The following is a 16,886-nucleotide window of genomic DNA, read 5'->3' on the forward strand; positions in this document are numbered from 1 at the left end:
TGGGACCACAAGGCCAAACTCAACATCATCTAACACTGCAAGAAAGCTAGGAAGGTCCATTCTCACTCAAAGTCAAGGATTCAGATGCGTTCTTGTTTCTGAGTGAGGTTGCTGTCTCATTCCAGGACTTCAGGTAAGTTCAAACAGAAGAATAAGGCAGAGAAACATTGCTTTCTCTCTTCCCGAGAGAAGTGGCGTGGATATTAGGGTACTTCCAAGGTCTCGTTCCACAACTTTGGAACCAATACCAGCAGTAGTGCTGATTTAACTTGACTTCCTGGGGCCATCGGTGATGCTGCAACAAATTCAAGGTGTGTGTTAATCAGAAGCAAAACAATTTGAGTTCACAAATCCTAGATGAAAACTCTTTACTTACCACAAGAAATTTGTTTTTGAGGATATAGGTTTATCCATGGTTCAACTACACCAAAACAATCTTTAAGATGCCTGCCACCACTGATGGAGAATACCATTCGTTACATTAAGTTATAACTTGTGAAATGTTGAACTCAGATATCCAGGTGTAAAACTGAAGAGCACTTCATTGTCGTATTCAGCCTCAACATCCCAAGTAACAGGATTTCAAACATACAGCACTTTGCAGGGCATGGCAACACGGTCAGATGATTCTAAACTGATTTAGTGTCTAGTGCTAGCTAAGTAAAGTGGAATATCAGTCCAACAACCTCATCTGAAACACCATACAGACTCTTTCAAGATATTAGTAACAATGGTTAACTATGTTGAAAGAGCTGGAATCACATAGAAGCACCTAGCAGGCACATTCCTTATCCAAAAGCCGAACGTGGACACCAGGAAGGCTGGCATTTCAATGCTAATACAGGGATAAAATCTAATTATGAAAGATGAGAGGCCTTTTGATTTGTAAGAAAAGAATACAGAACGGACACACTTCACAAATGGATTGCACGATCACAGAAGGCACCAGATGCATAAAGCATATGCATGTCTACGAATATATGACTTTACCACGAACACAAATACCCCGCATGGCATTACCACGCAAATTTTTCTTCGCAAGTGGCTGTACCACGCAGCTTTTTAGAACGCAAGTTCTTACCTCGCATTTCAAAAACGTTACGTTCACCAGCTCTTACTTCCATCCTCCATCGAAATATGCGTTAAAACACGTCCACAAAAACTAAAAAAGGACTTCAATTATGACGTACTCGCCACGTCTTCGGTGCGGCTCTTTTTTTTTTTTTTTTTATTGACACTTTAGTGCGTTTTTTTACTGTATGCAGCCGGCTCGTTTTTTTTTTTAAATGGGGGGGGGGGGAGACCCCCCCAACACCCCAAGGCCACGCAGAACTTACATGCTGGACGACCAAAAGGAATACCACTTGCGTGGTGAAGACGGTCGTTGAAGGCTCCCTCGTTGAAGAGACGTTTGAGGGGTAAGTGGATCGTTAAAAACGTCAAGCGTGGAAAAGACATCGTTGTAAATGATGTTTCCCCATGTCTACTGTGTGGTGCATGGCTGCTGACTATCAATTTGTATGCTGCTGGATGAAGGAGAAGCACAGCAAAATACCTTCATCCACACATTTAAAATGGGAGTGGACAGAAGAAGTCCTGGAAAATTTGGATTAACCCCTAAAAAAACACATCTCGTATGAAGGTGTGATGGGTTCACAAAGAGCTGAGATGCAAGTCAGAAGTATTGCCATCAAAGGGGTGTACTTTCACTAGCATCCATTTTGCACGGTGTTTTCCCAGAAAAACATGTTTTTTGTAAGGGAAAATCATGTACTGCTCTGCAGAGCTGCTTCTAGCACCTGTACACTATATACATATATAAATTCATCATGCGCTCTAATTGTTCTTTTTCAATACTCACGTACCTTTCTATTAAAATATTGTGTTACATGTGCATGCTCTTGCGCAAGCAACAATGTTGTTTCTGTGAATCACGATCAGTGTATTCTGCACGAGACATTAAATGTAATCTTTAGAAATTAGTTCCAACAGTTTTAATAACCTACTGTACAAAGCATGACAGTTACAAAGTTGGATTTTTGAAAAAGAGAAGAAAAAAAATCACTAAATGTCCATGTTTTAGTGTGCAGGCCAACAGTATATAATGCAGACACCGCACTGTAAACCTAAAATGTTGCCAGCGAGCCAGACTCACGATGAAACGTGTAGTTACGTGCATTTTAACTGTAACGTAGAAACGATGCTTCACAAGTTAGGGAATAAGAGGCTCACTGGAGTGCCCGATGTCAATGACTCAATACAGTAATGCCTAGGTGTTCAGTGAGGGATGTAAACACAAGCCAATGAAGGGCAAGGACCAGCAGCCTGGCCTCTCCCCTCAACACTGCCAATGTGCTTTAAACTCTTTGTCTGGAGTGAATTCGTAAGACAACAATTTAGATGTTGCATACGACAATATGTGCCAAATAGTATTATTGTGTGGTTGTATCTTTATTGTGTGGAGATGGACACTCACCTGCCAGGAGGGAACTTGAATATGACCCCAAACACATTGCACACCGTGCCCCCAGTTGTGACTGGTCAGCAACACTCCATTCACAGTCTAAAGGTGTGCGCGACGCGAAAAAGATCCTGCAATGAAATAAAAAAAATCAATATATTAATTACAAAACATTGCCAGAAACAAAAATGAAGACAATCTTGCTTCACGACAATTGTACTTTTTCACACCTTTCCTTTAAGGCAATCGAATTTTAGGGTGTTGCCTGTCAATTCATACCCAGAAAAGGTATTGATCCTTGCCCTTGAGAGAAGGTTAACCTCGACAGAAGTGGACCATTAAGGCCACCTAGATAGACTTAAAGAAAGACTCGAGATAAATGGCACAGTTCTAAAGCGTTCTGAATCACATCTTGCAGAGGGGTATCAATGTGTTAAAATGGAGGAGACTCTCTCTCCAAACTAATACCGTTCCTTTTGGTGTACCGCCGAGCTTAATATTGGCACTCTTCCTTTTCAATATTTATATAAACTCCCCTTAGCTCGCCATCAAGCAATTTATGGAGTCATTATCATTTCTATAGAGATAATGCCCAGCTATAAATCCCATTATATCCTATATGATTTATATTATGGCGATGGAATATCCATCACCTTTGTGACACGAGTAACCTGTCCGCCAAGATCTAAATCAGGCCCTTAGAATCTCTGCCAAATCAGATCACACAACTATATGGTCCTCTCTAACAAACCTTTATAAATGACTAAAATGGTTACATCGAAAAAAACATGAACTAAAAAAAATAGGTCTTCTCTGCTCACCAAAACCAGATTTCCACCTGAACGGAAATTGGATAAATTCAATTAGACCTGTGGTATTTCAATCTCAAATTGTTTTATCTCGTAATAGGTAGAAAATTCAACTATGAAGCCCATAGGGAAAATCTGGCTAACAAAGTGTGCTTTCACCTCAAACTATCAATAACTGCAAGCCTTTCTTGTCATCAATATCTTGTCCCTTCTCGTCTCGTCTTGGCTACTACGGAAATGCTCCGCTCTGTGGACACCCAAAGAAGGGGCTTTTACGTTTAAAGCCTGTGCTGCATGCTAAAGCCAGGTGTGTTTTAAGTTTCCCTAAACATACACAAATCACACCAGTTCTTCCCTCCTTAAAATGGTTTCTAATCACGGCAAGATTCATTTTTAAAACCATACGTTTATCTTACTAGCAATCTCTCAGAGCTCCCTCATGCTTAGAAGGTGAATAATCTATAGCCCAAATAGCACGTTTTAACCTCTTTGGTGGACAGGACATTTTGTTCATGCCCTCTGTACTAACTCTTCAGTGCAGAGTAGTTCTTCATATCCTCTGGTGCGAGCACTAGAGGCATTTTTTTTACAAGCCCCAGGAAGAGTTCTCCTCGAAACCCAATATGTTTTTTAGGTCAGAAGTTAGCCAAGACCTTTTGATTTAAAAAAATATAAATATTTATATGTACAATAGTCTTATTTAAAGGGCCTTTCAACCAGTGTTCTTCATCCATTTGTCTCTTTGAATGTCATTCACATTTTGTTTCCGCCGACGATAGCATAAAACATGGGGTAGGGGATCAGCCCACTTCAACCACTGGATAACTTCATGTTGAGTAATTGCATTTTGCTCTTTCACAAGCAGCACATCAGCACACAACCTAGATACCTATAGTGCCAATGTTTTTGTTTCTAATGTATTACTTTAATGTTCCCTTGTGTTCCAAGTCTGAAGTGACAGCAGGACATTTTATATCAATGAGCAAGCTGATGACACAGGGCAAATTCCACACTTTGAGTTCCTGTCTCTGGCCAATGCTGTTGTACAATCCTTCTAGAATGTCCTCTATCTGTTTGCTGGGATTTCGCTGCATAACGGATTACATATATTTGAAATCGTTCTGTATTAAATTATCGAAAGGTTTGATATTATACATGTGAATTCTTAAGCAGACAATTGTTCCAAACATGGTCATTCTGGGTTAAATTTCTTCAAAGGTTCTTTGATACACTTTGCCCAAGAAGAAAGCCAATGTGTATTGTGCTTAATTAGCAGTGATTTAAACAATATATATATATATTTCCTCCTTGCATTTTTTTTCCTTTCTTTCATTTCTTATTTTCTTTCCTTTTTTCTTTTATTCCTTCTTTGATTTCGTTTTCATTCATTCCTTTTCCTTTTATTTCTTCTTTTCTTCTTTGTTGAATTCCTTTTTCTTTAACTCCTTTTCTTCTTTATTGCATTCCTTTTTTGTCACTCATCGCCCTTTCTTTCTTTCTTTCTTTTTTCTTTCATTCCTTCTTTCTTGCTTTCTCTCTAGCCTTTCTTTCCCTCTCTCCTCCCTTGCTTCCATTCCTGCTTTCTTGCTTTCATTCATTCTTTCCATTTTTTTCTTACTTCCTCTTTTTTCTCTCTCTAGCTTTCATTCCTTCTTTCCTGCTTACAATTCTTCTTTCCTGCTTTGTTTTTCTAACCTTTCTTTCCTTCCTCCCTTCTTTCTATTGGATATCCTGTTCTTTCTTTCTTGCCTGCTTTCTTTCCATCTTCCTGGTCTTCGTTCTTTCTTTCCTTCCTTCTGTCTAGTTATCTTTCATTCCTTCTTTTATATCTTTCTCTTTCTTTCCTTCATTAATTCCATCCCTTTTTCCCCTGCTTTCTTTCCTTGTCAAAGACAAGAGTCTGGGTGTCAATGGTACAACTATTGACTGTTTTAGGTCTGTGTTAGTCTAGCCCTTTTGCTTTTACTAAAGTTTTATTTATGACTTAGTTACACATAGGGGGTTTCAACCACACTTCACCCATTTGCCTGTGGTTGTATCATTCACGTTTTTCTCCAACTTACTTGAGCATCAATAAATTGCAACACGTCACCCCAATTCAGTCATTGGCTAAATTCACTATGAGTTATGGCATGCTGTCCGTTCACTACGAGCATCCATATACAAAGTAGTTTCCCTACGTGCCAGGGAGTACTTTGGTAATGTGTGCTTTTTTGGAGACCCAAAAACATTTTTGCGTTTAATCCATGTTCTTTTATTTTTAGATTGACAAATGCACTGCTGCTTTGCAAACAAAGCTTTGCAAAAGCCACGACAAATCAAAACAAGAATTGCCTAAAGGCTGCCAGGCAAAGCCAGACCTATTGGATTGCCAAAGTTCGTCTTACTTTGTTGTGACATGTAGTGCATCACACACACTAATGTCATAGTTTGTGAAACTGAAAGCAGGAGCAGAGTGAAACTCTAATCTGCACCAATCCCAACAAGAGGGGTATCATAGGAAAGGGGAGACTCTCCTCTTACCAATAATACCTCCCCTCTAGTAGATCTGTGCTTCAAGATAGCTGAAGATGGGCAAACATCTCATTAAAAACTAGCAGTTTGAAAGTGGATGAGAGTGGCCCGCCAGGCATGGGCAATTTCTGCCCCGCCCACCCAGGTCCAACAGACTTTCTGCCTCCCTGTGGGGCTGATTAGGAGTACACCCCCAATCTGCTCCTCAGGAAGGGCAAAAAGTCCACTTGACCACAAGGGTGCTTCATTATCATCAGGGCGACTAGAATGATGCAGTGGGGGAGGTATGCAGAGTTGATTAAATTAAGCTGTAAGAAAAGGCAAATGATGCGGCGTAATGTGGCACTTTTTTATAGTATTACTTTAATATTTTGAACTTTTTGCACTTGATAATAATGTCTTGGTATTGAGTGCATCTTATTAGTATGAGTTTAACACCTAAATTTAGCAATAGATAACAGAAAGGTGACCAGTCAACCTTTGCAAAGGGTCTTCCACTGTGCAACAACCCGTGCTGCTGCGTTTTAGTCACTTTTGAACCTTTTGAATAGAAATGTTTTTATTAAAATCTGTAATTATACAGCAGATGATGGATTATATGGCAAATACTTAAAATCTATAATTATGCGAAAATTGCACTAACCGCTTAATCGCGTAGTTCCAGTGGGCCCGATTATTAAAAAACAATAAAATGGGGGGACCTGTCCTGGCATCATGTTGCACCACTCACCCAGAAAGCCCCAACAGTGTTTCTGTCCACCACCTGTGGCCACATTTGGGCACTTATCCCCCATTGTGCTATTCTGGGGAGGGGGAGATCCGAGGGCCTACTAGGTACCAGTGCCAGATTTATACCTTTAAAAAAATTAAATTGGGTGTGAGCAGCCTGTCCTGGCAGAAGGCCCTACACCACACAACTAAAGCCCACACATTTTGTAGCCGAAAAGCTCACCAAACTACCTTTAAAAAAAGTGCGACAAGGAAGGTGGTGAGAACATACCAACCCAGGGCATTTCTGAAACCTACTGAACCCGGGAAATACAGGGGGGACAGGCCTACGTGGATGCCAGCAAATTCAAGTGATAGAAATCTTGCCAACATCCAGCCAATTTATGTATTTATTTTATTTTAAAGGTTTTGTATAGCACTGGCTAGACCCAGAGGTATCAGAGCGCTTTACAGCAGCAAGAGCAAGGTAAGTATCAATGGAACAATGGATACATACAAAATACAATAAAGGACGTTAAACAACAACATTGAATCCAGGGCAAGGCACAGATCTTAGGATCAAAGGTTACATATTGTTAAAACATAAGGGGGGGTGACAGAGGTACATACAAATATACAAAGAAACGTTTGTGGGGTTATAAGGGATGGAGTTACTAAAATGAGGTCAAAACAAATAACAAAATTATTAGGTGACATAAAATGCTGGCTAGGCTAGAGCCAGTGCTAACATAACAGAGAACAGAAAATTGAAGACATGTAGTTGGAACAAAAATAAATGTGGGACCATGGAGAGCAAGGCAAGTGTAATCAATGAGGAGAACACAGGGAAAAAGAAAGGCCAGCAGATCAGCAGAGAGTTGACCTGAACACAGGAGTCCGAAAGAAATCAGGTTCAGAAATATTCAAGGGCCCCAGTATTTATTGAGGAGATGGCGTTTCAGTTCTCTTTTGAAGTCAGGGTAGGAAGGGTTTCAACGAAGGTGCCTTGGTAGGGCATTCTAGGTGCTAGGTGCATTTCCTGAGAAGGAGTGAGTCCGGGTAGATTTCTTTTTTAGTAATGGGGAACAAGATGGAGAGCATTAGAGCTTCTCTACGGTTGGGCACTTCCCACTCTTGTGAGTTTATTGTTTAAGTAGTCCGGGGATAGAGCGTGAAGTGCTTTGTGGGTGATGCAGGCGGTCTTGTAGACGCATCTTCCTTCAATGGGGAGCCAGTTAAGGGACTTGAGGGCAGGCGTGATGTGATCATACCGCTTGCAGTCTGTTATAAGCGGGGAAGCCATGTTGAGCACAGATCTGAGGGGAGCGAGGTGAGTTTTAGGGGCTCCGGTGAGTATAGCGTTACCGTAGTGAAGTTTACAGAGGAATTGTAATTGTAATTGTAAAGGTTCTTCTATAGCGCATGGCTACTCGGAAGCATCCCAGCGCTTGATATTAACCAGAAGAAAATAGATATCAGTTTTTAGCTTTTTGCGAAATGGGAGCAAGTTAGGCTCTTGACGGAGTGGTGGAGGGAGAACATTCCATAACTTGGCCGCATTTCGCGAAAAGAGGCGGCCCCCTGTTCGGGCCCTGTTGGCCCTGTTGGTCCTGGGAATTATTAAAAGGTTTTGCTGGTTTGAGCGAAGATTCCTGGGTGGTTTATATGGCCTGATCATGTCATTTAGAATGGGGGGGCCCATCCCATTGAGAGTTTTATGGACCAGACAGAGGGTTTTGAAGTGAACCCGCTCCCTTATTGGAAGCCAATGCAAGGTCCTCAATGAGGGTGCAGCTGATGTGCAGCGGCTGGTACCAGTAAGTAACCTTGCTGCGGAGTTCTGGGCAATCTGGAGTTGCCGAGTAACCGAGGCGGGGGCTCCTAGATAGAGCGCATTTCCATAGTCCAGCCTAGATAGAATAAGGGACTGGACTATGGTTTTCTTGGCTGCTTCGGGTAGCTGAGGAAGGATTTTACGAATTGTCTTCAGCAGGCCAAAGCAGGTGGCCACTGTCTTTCTTACTGAGTTTTAAAAGACAACTCCATATCCAGCCAGAAGCCGAGGCTTTTTATCTCGGACTTTGGGGTAGGCCCAAGCCCCATACAGGAGGGCCACAGTGTGGAATTATTAAATGTGGCTTTTTTTCCTAGTAGCATCAGCTCAGTTTTCCCCCCATTCAGCTTCAGATGGGACGCATCCATCCATTTCGCAACCGCCTCCAGGCAGCTGCAGAGGTTGGTCGGAAGGGGTTCCACCTGATTTAAGGAGACAACTAGCTGAGTGTCATCAGCATAACTTACTAACTGGATTCCAAAGGGGGCCACTACCTCTGCCAGAGGCGCCATGTACACATTAAACAGCGTGGGGCTAAGGGAGGAACCCTGTGGTACCCCACACTGTAATGGCACTGGAAGGGAGCAGCTGGTCTCTGAGAAAACCTTAAAAACTCTGTCGCTGAGGAAAGACTCGAGCCACATAAGGGCTTTGCCCGTGACTCCAATCCTTTCAAGGCGAGATAGAAGGACATGGTGGTTAACCGTGTCGAAGGCGGCGCTGAGGTCCAGGAGGATAATGGCCGCGCTGCCACCTGCGTCCAAAATCCTCCTGGAGTCCTCAACCACCCTCAACAGAGCTGTCTCGGTTCCCTGTCCTCTCCGGAATCCTGTTTGAGTAGGGTGTAGCAGATCATGGGTCTCCAAATAAAATGCCAGCTGTTTATTTACCCATTTTTCGGTAAGCTTACTGATGCCAGGAAGAAGGGAAATGGGGCGGTAGTTGGAGAAATCGTCAGGGTCGAGATTTGGTTTTTTCAACAGGGCCCTGACCATGGCCAACTTCCAGTCTTTCGGTAGTATACCTAATTCCAGCAAGGTGTTAACTAAGTTGATAATGTGCTTGCTAACATGGGGTAGGGCCAGTTTTAGAATGGTCATCGGGGCAGGATCAAGCAGGGAACCGCTTTTTATGGAGATAAAGAGAGTGGGTAAAAGTTCTGCACTGAGCGGAGAGAAAAATGAGAGGTGAGGTGGAATAAAATCAGTATCACCTACCGGAGAAGGGATTAATTAAGCCACAGAAAGGGGAGGAAGAGAGAGAAGGATATTTTGGATTTTTGTGGCAAAAAAGCTTGCTAGTTTATTGCAGCGAACACCAGATTCCTCGGGGGATAGTACTGATGATGGCGGGTCCGGGGCTTTTACCAGAGTTTTAACTATCTTGAACATCTCTCTAGGGCAGAGGTCTTCAAACTTTGTGATGCCGAGACCCCCTTGTAAAACCTTTTTAGGCGTAAGGACCCCCTTCCAACAAAAGTTTCTAGAAACTGGTACTCCTCATCATCAACTTTTGACAACCATAAATGCGCCTGTTAGACCTCATCACATCCGTCCATCATTCATCCACCCACACTTTCACACATCCATCCATCCACCCTTTCATCCTTCCATCCATACATCCATCCTTCATCCATCCATCCACCCTTTCATCCTTCCATCTATACATCCATCATTTACCCATCCACCCTTCCATCCATCCACCCATCATCATTCATCCAGCCACCTTTTCACACATCCATCCATCATTCATCCATGCAACCTTTTATCCATCCATACATCCATCCAGCCTTTCATCCTCCCATCCATACAACCATCCTTCATCCATCCACCCTTCATCCATACATCCATCCACCCACCCTTTCATCCATCCACCCACCCATCATTCATCCCCCACCTTTTCACACATCGATCCATGCATCATTCATCCATGCAACCTTTTATCCATCCATACATCCATCCACCCTTTCATCCATCCATCCTTCATCCGTCCACCCTTTCATCCTTCCATCCATACATCTATCCTTCATCCATCTATCCATCTCCCATCCACCCTTTCATCCTTCCATCCATACATCCATCCTTCATCCATCCACCCTTTCATCCATCCATTCACCCATCATTCATCCACCCATCTTTTCACACATCCATCCATTATTCATCCATGCAACCTTTTATCCATCCATACACCCTTCACCCATCTACCCTTTCATCCTTCCATCCACCCTGTCATCCATCTATCCACCCTTTCATCCACCCACCTTTTCACACATCCATCCATCCTTCATCCTTACATCCATCCATCCACCCATCATTCATCCACCTACCTTTTCTGTGCCTCTCTCATGGGGGGGGGTCAGTATTTCTCTGCGTCTTCTTCCTTCTTCTTTCCTGCTCATGGGAGGGCATCTCTGTGCCTCCCTGCTGGGCGGGTGTCACGTGTCACGGGACCCGCAGCTCCAGGCGCGCAACATCCATTGAACTCAAAGGGCTACACTACAGCCTGCTCCCCCAGGCCCCCCCCCCCTCAATTTGTAGTCCATTCATTTTTCTATGAAATTACGTACTATTGCTATTATCTACCAGATGTGCTGCAAAATAGACTTACTTAGAACATCCGTGTTCCTTTTCAGATCCAACATTCATTGATTTTTTTTTAGTTACCCTTCGACATTACTATAACTTTAAATATGCTACAATACAAGAATTTTCAGCAATCGAGGAAAAATTCTGTTTTACCACTGAAAACCTTTTAATACAAGTAAAACGTGTTCGTATTTTTTGGGGACCTTTGCTATTATTTGGCACCACCACTAGATAGCGCCTGTAGTCTGCTGCCTTACCCTGCTATATTGAGGCACCAATCCTGGTTATGTGGAGGAAGAGTGACTAATTGAACAATTCAGTAATTCAGCACAGAAGAATAAAGATTATCCCAAACTGTTAAAGCTTACCTTTAATATTAGGATAATGCTTTGGATGATGCACACTACAGCCTGCTCCCCCAGCCCCCAACCCCCCCACCCCACCCCCTCCTGCCCAGCTCGTGTATGTGAGCCCGGCTGAAACAGCTTCAGGGACACACACACAGCCACACCCGAGTACTTGACAGGTCTTTAAAAGACCTTTTACTTGTTAATGAGGCTTGGATGTTTTTCACACCTCGGTGTGAATTAGGCCTCCGCCGTGAGCACCCCCGATCAGCCCAACGCCAGGAACTGCACTCTGCAGAATCTGCGACCCCCTTTCAAGGACTCCACGACCCCCATATGGGTCGCGCCCCACAGATTGAAGACATCTGCTCTAGGGGCATTAGCAGAATTCTCAATTTTTTCTGCATAAAAGGTAGATTTGGCTATGTTGAGGGCAGATTTATATTTCTTTATAGTAGATCTGTATTTATTTTTCTTCTCCTCGTCAAAGTGTTTTCGCCACTGCCTTTCCTTCAGTTTGCATTCCTGTTTAAGGGACCTTAGGTCTGAATTAAAACAGGGCTGTTTATTAGGACCTTTTTTATTTGTGATACATTTTTTTGGGAGCACACTATCCAGTGATTGTTCAATCCATTGGTTAAAGTCTTTATTCGCCCTATCGATGTTCTGGTTGGCCAGAGGCTCGCTCTGCTTCAATGTTTCTATCCAGTCATTCAGTTCTAGTTTCGTCCAGCGCCTGCCTAAGGCTTTATGAGAAGGTTTAATGGAGCTGGGTCTATTTATCTTCCATGTAAAAGGGATTACCATATGGTCTGACCAGGGAATTGAGTATGGTTCAGCTGAGGTCAGTTTTACAACGTTTGAGAATATGGGGTCTAAAAGATTCCCTTTGGAATGAGTGGGATGCAGAACTATCAAGTTTAGTTCACAGGCGGCTGAATCTTTAGTTAATTCCATTGCAATGGTATCCAAAGGATTATTAAAATGGAGGTTCAGGTCTCCTAACACTATTAAGTTAGAGACCGTGCTGGCTAGTTCCAAAGTGGTTTCGATTAGCCCTTCCACAAATTGTCCAATCGGGCCAGGTGGACGGTAAATTAGAAGGCCAGAGAGTGACAGTTTTGAGGATAGTGTGATAGAGAATTGTGTACTCTCACAGTCTGGGATAGAACTGTCAGTCATACGGCAAATTAGATGTTCCCTATAGAGAATAGCAATCCTTCCTCCAACCTTAGGTCCTCTATCCCTGTGTTGGATCAGATATCCAGAGGGGAGAGCTCGGTCAATATCTGGGCCAGAAGTGGATCCAAGCCACGTTTCTGTAAAAAAAAAGAATATCCAAGTTCAAATCTTCGATTAATAAGGAAATTTCGATGGCATGTTTTGGTAAGGAGCGGCAGTTAACCAATGCCATTTTTAAAGCGACCTCCGCTTTTTTGTTTTAGGACTCTGTCTTGTTTTAGTAGGCACCTCAGTTCCCCTAAAAGAGCAATGTTGGCATGAGAGGCAGCCGAGCGCAGAGTCCACAGAGTGGCTGCAGGAAAATGGAAGTGCCCCCTTTAGGGAAAAGAGTGCCGAGCGTGAATATATTAATGGGGGTGAGGCTGGTATAACAGGGGTCCTGGGCCGTGGGCCCGACTGGGCGCAAACGGGCAGGACTCTGGCACGACTCCGGCGCAGGTCCGGCGCGTCCACTACGCGGAGCCATGCCTGTTCTTTTAATGGTGCTGCTAGAGCGCGTGATCTGCGTGTCCCACACCCAATATGGCCGCCAAGATCACAATCCCAGCCCTCGGCGTCGATACTCGGCAGAGGGCGATTCGAAGGTAGGGGAGGGGTGAGTGAGCACAAGGCGCTTAGGAGCGCTAAGGGGGGGTCTCTAATCTGTAGCGCTTAATTATTCAAGCGCGATCGAATTACACAAAATAAAGCGCAAAGTACACAGAGTAAAAAACTTTCAGGGGAGTGATTAAAATCTATAAAGTAAAGATAGAGACCTCCCGGCTTCCGCCTCAGGAGGGAAAAGTTGCTTCTGGTCGTATAGGGATTGAACGACCCATTTGAAGTCATCATTGGAGATGAAGGGTGTGATTTTTTTTAGATGTTTAGGAGTGCAAAGTGCTCCTTTGGCGAAGTTATTGATATGGTACTTCAGTGACATATCTTTGCCCAGGGTGAAACCTAAGGATTTAGCCATGTTGGATAGAGTGAGCGGACAGGTTAGGGATTTGAGGTCAGTGATCCAGCCTTGGTCAGGGAGGTGGTTACTTTTGGAGGAGAATAGAATTATTTCCCTTTTGAAAGGGTTCAATTTTTGATGGTGGGAGTAAAACCAGGATTGAATCTTGCTCGGTGTGTTGTTAAGATTTAGGATGTTGCTGTGTGATTTGATTTTCTAGTAGAGTTGCATATCATCAGTGTAAAGGTGATAATTGATACCAGCTTGTTTCAAAATGATAGTAAGGGGTTCCATGAAGAGGTTGAAAAGAGAGGGGGAGAATTGAGCCCTGGGGGACACTCAGAGAGACAGGAGCAGGATTAGAGAGGCAGCAGTTGATTTTAATGTGTTGTGTTCAGTGTTGGAGGTAGGAAGTGTACCAGTTTAGGACTGTGCCATTGAGGCCAGAACGAGTCTTGACAGATTTCAGTAAGGATAAATGGTTGACTGTATCAAAAGCAGCTGAGAGAACCAGTAGGATAAGAAGGCATGCATCTCCATTCTCTAAGGAACGATGAATGTGTTCTGGGTGACATCAACATTTGGTTTGACAAACCCAATATGACCCATCCAAAAACAATCACTGTCCTAGACGCACTAAACCTGGATCAGATTATCCACAAACCCACACACATCACTGGACATATCCTAAATGTCATTTTTGCTAATACCGAACTAGTTACCTTTCAAACTATAACTCCAGTCACATGGTCAGACCACCACTTGCTTGCTTTCCAACATAAAACAACACTAAGCGGCTCACCAAAAACTACCTTACATCCATCCACCTATTGACCGTGAAAAAAACTCAATTTGAAACACTTAAAAACACAACTAACATCCAGTACAAATCTGGAAACAATAGATTCTGTTAAATAACTATATGAGTGGCTACAGGAAGCTTTTGACATCAAGATACCACTCAAAACCATAGAACAGAACACAAGAAAAAACGTGCCTTGGAGAAACAGAGATAAAAGACATAAAAAACAAATTAGAAAGCTGCAAAGTACCTGCCTCAAAACAAACGCCCAACAAGACAAACTTCAACTACAGAAAATTAACAGATTATACAAGTCAGCCATCAAAAAGCTAAGAAAAGGCACTAGTCAGACAGAATAAAAAATGCTAAATGTGCAAATAAAAGAATTCCATATAATACTCAATGAATTTCACAAACCAATTTCCTAGAAGGAACTCGCCCTGTTACTCAAGATTTCACAGACAAACTGGCAAATCATTACACTGACAAAGCAGACATCTTAGACTTATACTTAAAACAGGGACAACGCACCAGCACTAATCCTTTGACAAAACAACAATCCAAGAATACTCTAACCCAGCCAACCTTTCCGTTCCTTCCAACCCATCTCACACAATGAATTTATGGACCTTGTCAAAGCAAGCAGGTCTGCCGGTAGCCCTTCTGACCCTTGTCCAGCACAAACTTTCATGACAATTCTTTTAACAACCTTTGCTGCCACTCCAGTAAGAAGAATCATCAACGATTCCATAACTACCGGAATATTTCCAGAAGAACTCAAAAAGTCATATATACGCCTTTTACTGAAGAAAACAAACTTGGACCTGCTGAACCCTGACAACTACAGACCCATTACAAATTAACCTTTCCTGGGCAAACTGACATACTTTCAGACTTCCAAACCGGTTTCCGTCTGAGAAGAGGCACAGAATCTGCCTTCCTTGCCGTCTGAGTTGACCTGAAGAACACAGTAGACCGGAACCAGGTTGCTGCGCTTCTCCTCTTGGACCTCACGGTTGACCATGACACTCTGAAACAAAGACTCTATGAAGCAGGCATAGAGAGGACTGCTCTTGACTGGATTGCATCCTACCTTCGAAACAGAAATCATGTCATCCATACCCCACCTGTCTTATCCAAACCATACTCCACAAAAACATGGGTCCCTCAAGGCTCTATCATCTCGCCCATGCTTTCAACATCTACATGAAGTCATTAGCGGTACTGATCAATCAATGTCACCTCAAGTGCTATAACTAATCAGATGACACACAATTACTCCTTCAACTTGAATGCTCCAAAGACATTGGAAACTCCCCAATTTTCAGTTGTCTCAGAGCTGTGAATCAGAGCATGACTTGGAGCCACCTCAAACTGAATGCTTCCAAAACGGAAACACTCACGTGTGGCGACTGGGAACATTACGACCTGCTTGCCGCCATGGCCTGATAAACTGGAATCACCACCTAAAGTATCGTAGGAAGTAAGAAACCTCGGAATGACCATGAACTCCAAGCTATCGATGAATGCCAAAGTGGACAAACTAGGAAGATCAAGCTTTGTCACTATAAAAACGCTGCAACAAATTTTTCCTCATTTGGCATTTCCACACAAGCTCCAAGCTACTATCTCCCTTGTTCTGTCCAAACTCGATTACGCCAATAGCCTCTGCCACGGATCACCTTTAACAACCATAAAAAGACTACAACGGATTCAGAACTTGGCTGCAAGACTGCTCTTGCATATCAAACCGCAAGACCACACCTCGCCTGCCTTGAAAGCCTTGCATTGGTTACCGGTTGCCAGAAGATCCACGTTCAAGCTGCTTTGTATCACCCACAAAGCAATACATGGAATGGAACCGCTCTTCATCAGGAATAAAATCACCAAACACATTCAAAAAAGGAATCTCTGTTCTAAAATGGCACCTCGCCTCAAAATCCCAAGATACAAGAAAAAAAACATGGGTGGTACATCGTTCTCTGTTCAAGCAGACAAAGTATGGAACCTGTTACACCCCAACATAAGATTCACGGACAGCCACCTTATCTTCAGAAAACTACTAAAAAATTGGCTCTTCCCCACATAAGCACCATATGCAAACAGAAACTTACAGCATATCCCTCTGTATATAATCATTTATTTTTACTATAGATATGTACCAATCTTTGTGTATTGCTTTGTATAAACATGTAGAATAATTAGGTTATACTTTTTTTAAAATTACAATAACACTTTAAAACCGTAGTTTATGTGGTGCATCTTTGGTCTACATGTACTTCTTCCATTGTGCGTCTATGTACCTTCCATGTTCTTGGATCTGTGTTTGTTACTGTTTGTTACTTTCCTCCAGAAAAGCATCTCCAATGCACTACCCTATTTCTCATCCTGTATCTCTATCAATATCTTTAATTTATATAGACCTACCTCCTTTATGCATCTATATACTTTCAATTGACTTATGGATCTATATATGTATCACTTTTTTCTAAGTCAGCATATCCAATGTACTACCCTATTTCTCACCCTATACTTCTCCCAAAATATCTTCTGACTCAACTTTCTGACTCATCTCAAACTTCTTTCTACTACTCTTTCCAATGCACTACCCTATTTCTCATCCAAAACATATATCAATATATCCTCT

General features: G+C 42.7%; 1 protein-coding gene across 1 annotated transcript in view; it reads right to left on the minus strand.

Moving 5' to 3' along the window:
* Positions 1-16,886, minus strand: part of R3HCC1L (R3H domain and coiled-coil containing 1 like) — a 359,134-nt gene that overhangs the window by 240,415 nt on the left and 101,833 nt on the right. The window contains exon 2 of the mRNA XM_086922609.1: positions 2,477-2,592. The gene's annotated coding sequence lies outside the window, so the exon portion shown is untranslated. The remainder of the gene's footprint in view (positions 1-2,476; positions 2,593-16,886) is intronic.

The sequence above is a fragment of the Lissotriton vulgaris genome, chromosome 5, assembly GCF_964263255.1.
Source record: "Lissotriton vulgaris chromosome 5, aLisVul1.2, whole genome shotgun sequence".
NCBI classification, from domain to species: Eukaryota; Metazoa; Chordata; class Amphibia; order Caudata; family Salamandridae; genus Lissotriton; species Lissotriton vulgaris.